We start from the raw sequence: 4,854 nt of genomic DNA, 5'->3' as shown, positions 1-4,854 counted from the left end.
ACACCCTAAAAAAGGAAAGACAAGATGCACTTCTTGTGAAAATATATGTGTGAATTTTAACTGGAAAAATAAAAATTATATACAGAGATTATAAATTTGCTCAAACATTAAAATACTTTTCTTATTTTATAATACGAAAATTGTTATGTTTGTAAAAACAGTTACAGACAACCACAGTTAAAGTACACGGTCAAGACTTAAAATTAATTATAAAGACTTAAAAGTTAAAAATAAAAAAAGCTAAAATTAAAAGAAAAAATGGTAATCAGAATCCAACCATTGTTCATTTGTGGGGCTGTCTGTGATGCTCACGCCTCCACTAGGGGACGTGTCAAAAGTGGGAAACACATTTTAACACGTTTAGGTCCACGCGTATTATATGCACGCAAAAACTGGTTTGGCGTGTATTATACACGGTATTTCCCAAATCGTGGAATATGTACGCATTTTACTGAGACTGGGCTGCCATGGTGCTATGTTGATGGTAACAAGCTAAAATATACGTTAGCTTATTAGCCATTTTAGGCTGCAGCCTGGTAAACCAAATGATAGACTTGTGTGTAATACTCAAAGGCTATAGAAAGAGGATTTGTCTTTTCATTGATCTTTTTTGGAATGTTATACCTTCAAAGACACGCTTCAATAAAAAAATGATGTTTTTAGCATGTTTGCATCTGCTTTTAGTATGTTTCTGATGATAGAGGACATATAAAAAGAAAATTAAAATTAAAGAGCCATACCATTAAAAAAAAAATCAACTTTTTGAGCTTTTAAATGCATCATACTGTTCATTCCTCACTATAAACAACCCCAAAGCGGTAGATTGATGATGCCTCAAACAGAAAAGAACTGTACATAGCCAGTGCTAATCAGAACAATGTTCTCATCATTTCAATAAATCCTGAAATGTTCATGTGTTGTCCGAATTTTTTGACAGAATTTCCCAGCAAAATGAACCAATTAGCCATTACCATTCTGTCTGTGCCAAATTTTGTGAATAAACACCCAGGCTACACAATATGTAGATCAATATTTTTGAAATATTGGATTCTTTTTTTCATGGGTGACACGCTGATGAGGCCGTCTCTAGGTTGACGTCATGAAATGGGCGGCACTTTCGAGGTGCAAAAGGCGGAGCCTCAGAGACTTCCTGGTATGAAAAGAGTTCTCAAAAATAATGTTTTGTAATTAGTTTGTTTTTTAGTGTTTCAAAGGTAATATATGATCATAAATATGGATATAGAAATTCATGGTATGGCCCCTTTAAAACTACATTTTTAAATATTTCGTTGTACAAATCGTGAATCAGGAGTAGACAAAGAAAATGTAGTTTGAAAAAGGTCTTTTTATCGATGTACAAAACACACACTGGGCTGGGTACAAGCTCCCTGCTCTGCTTTATTCTGATAGACAACTAGATCCATGAACATTGTCATTTTCCTAATCTGAGCTGGTGTCAGGACTCACTCAGCCATGTCCTCCGACCACCAGAGGGACCCCTCTCCTGAGTACTAACCATGCTCAGCACCTTCCTCACTCCAACTCCCATCAGCCACTGCTTTAGTCTTCTCCATCACAGATCATCATCATCCTCATCAGAATCACCAGAATTTACACTCACTCCAGCCTTAACTTCAGTATGAAGTCTTGATCGTGTTTCCGTCAGTCTAAGAAGTTTTTCCTTGTTTGTTTCTGTTTTTGACACATGCCTGATTATTCGTTCCTCTACCTTGCCTCTGGGTTTTTGAACATTGCCTCCCTTTTTGACACCCTCTATGTCTTGCCTTTGTTCTGTTCAATTAAACCAGGGATGTCACACTCAATCACACAATGGGCCAAAATCCAAAATACACCTTAAGTCGCGGGCCAAACAGGCTAAACATTTATTAAACACTCTAAAACTACATTTTTAAAACTTTTAAACCGTAAATTTTTAACAATTATGAACTACATATATAGTATAACCTGCGATAACGCCTGTGTGAATTCTGTAAGCTGAAATCACTAAAGCTAAAGCGTTTTTTTTTTTTTAAACCTAGGTTAGCCAAACCAGCTAGCATTGAGATGAAAAAAATAGCTAAACTTCAAAATAGCCTAAAAAACTAAAACAATCCTAAACTCACCAAAACAGCTAGCATGTGGTTGAAATATTAGCTAAACTTCAAAATGGCCCAAAAAATCTTAGTAAATGCCAAAATAGTCCAAAAACTTTGCACAATGCCAATTTTTAAAACTTTAACTAACTATGAATAATAAAAAGGCAGAAATATTATTACAGAATAAATCAACTTATGCCTTCAATAACTTTCAATATTTTACTCTCCGTAAAAATGTATTTTGTCTAAATTAGACAAGTTAGAAATGAACGCAAGATAACATCGGGCCATTAATGACAAAATAAAATGATCTGGAGGGCCGGATCTGGCCCCCGGGCCTTGACTGTGACACACACACATTGAACCGTTTGCAAATGGATCCTAACATCTCAGCCTCTTGGTCACAGCTACAATCTGGCTTTAAAACAACCAAACTTGGGTTATTATTATTTTGTTACCATGGAGTTTTTGGTGTCCATTAAGGTTTTTTTTTTTTTCCAAGTCTCCTCACTTGTTACAGACCTCAACTGTTTCATTGCCCTCTTAACCAAAAGGTGTTTGATTGAAGTTCGTTTAGCCGTGGATTCCTCTCCTGCAGCAGTTTAGTCGGAGCAGGGGCAGACGATGGAGGTCCAGCACAGGTCTGCCATTGTTCCACCTTACACGGTTGGTTCTTTTAAAAGGTAGAAAACCCCAGAATGATAGCTTTGTAATAAAACCTCCACGAGTGGACATGAAAAGAGTCCAATGAAAAGCTTCTCCAGATTAATTGACACTCGTGGGTCCATTAAATACTTGCAGTAGCTGGGTGTAATTTCTCTCGATCACACCACTCAATGCAGTGAGGTTCAAAAGCGATCATGGGAGTTAATTACGTTTTAAAAGAGTACTGTGGTTTCATCGCACAAGACTGTGGTTGAGGATTAATGGCAGGCGTCACAGAAAAAAAAAAATCCAATAGAGGAGTGATTAGCATTCCTCGGAGATGGGGAAAGATTGGGTGCGTCGCTTGATTATCAGACCATATTACTCTGCCTCGACTTGACACAACATGTAATTTCACTCCAAGGGGGATTGTAGTTTTCATCACACTTGAGGGCATTTTTTTTTCTGGGAAAAACGTCCTTCAGCCCTCAAACATGCCAGTGGATCAAGGGTAAACGGGTTTTCCCGTTACCTTGATTATTCCGTAAAAAACACTTCAAGGTGTGTTATTTAGTCGAATGTAATTACGTTGTTACTAAAAAGTTCATTTAAATTAATTTATTGCTGATGCGGGGCTACACACTTTTTAGAGATTACTTGACAAATGTGTTGACGCAGCAGAGATAATAAAAGGGAAAAGGAGCATAAATATTAGAGTGGCACACAGGATGCCCTTGAGCTTTACTGCAAAGCATTTCAGTTTTCTAAATTTTCCATTTTCTACCTTTTATTTAAAAAAAATCGGCTGCAAAAAAAGAAGTTTGAGAATCAACATGAATGAATATTGACTGTGTGCAAGAACTGGACTGTGACCCCTCCCCCTCTGGTGTTCCAAATAAGAAGTACCTTCTGGCTCCAAGAAGCCAGAATCCCATAGACTTCCATTGAGAACAGCTAGTACTCAGTCATTATATTTATCAAGGTAACAATGCTTTGCGAGCTGCATGGTGCAGTGGTAAGCACTCTTGTCTCACAGCAAGACGGCGCTGGTTCAAATCCTGGCCTGGACCTTTTCTGTGTGTTCTCTCAGTGCCTGTGCGGGACTCCGGCTTCCTCCCACATTCCAAAAACATGCTTCATCGGCGACTTGATGACTCTAGTGCCGAGCGATATGGACCAGTCCAGTCGTTTCCATTAAGCACTGGACCATTGAAGCGTATGTGAGGTGTAGACCGATGACGTAGCTGTGCGTCAAAACGGTTTGATTACAGTGACAGAGAATCTGCATCAGCTGACTCAGAAAAGAATGGAAGATTAAAGAGATAACCCTGGAGGATAATCACAATCCGGAGCAGGTGTTTATTATGAATGCAGCCGGCCTCTATGCTGCGGAACCGTCTATTATTCTGAATTAACAAGAAAAAGACTATTTATGTTCTAGGCAACACTTTCGGTTTGGGTCTTAAGTTGGGAAAAGCGTTGGTCGGACGCCTGTTGTTGTAGTAAAACCTTTCCACCATGTGGAATGTGTCCTCTACCACCAGTGTCCCTTTAGATCAATAGTTTATCGTCTTCTCTGGTCTTAAATTGACTTCATTCGGTTGGAACCAGAAATGAGACAGTTTCTCCAGATGCCATCACACTCACTTGGCCTTGTTACCCTATTTCAAAGTTTTCCAAATCCAGGCCTTGAGGGCCGACCTCCTACTGTTTTATGTTCAGAAATCCTGCCTTATCTGCTGCTGATTACCTGGGTCAGGTGTGTATATCCAATAAGGAGCTTCAGTGGCAGGTTGGTTGGAAAACATGTTGGACACCTGCCCTGGAGGGCTGGATTTGGACACCCCTGTCTTATACAGTCAATGGTGCAGACCCAGGTTGTAATAGAATTTGTCTTTTTCAGTGTTTTCATAAATAAAGAATAGATAGAAAACCAATCTGAAAAAATATTTCACAAGGAAGTCTTTCTAGACAACTTTAGACTTTTCTTACCATCTTCTGTAGTTTGTAAGACTTATTTTCCACAATGGGATTCTTTGTCCATCACACGGCTGTGATTTCAGAAATGACCAGCCACACAACACAGGTGGCTTAAACAAGCCAGATCCCTACG

The sequence above is a fragment of the Oryzias melastigma genome, linkage group LG17 (assembly GCF_002922805.2).
Source record: "Oryzias melastigma strain HK-1 linkage group LG17, ASM292280v2, whole genome shotgun sequence".
Classification (NCBI taxonomy): domain Eukaryota; kingdom Metazoa; phylum Chordata; class Actinopteri; order Beloniformes; family Adrianichthyidae; genus Oryzias; species Oryzias melastigma.
This window is presented reverse-complemented; position numbering follows the sequence as displayed.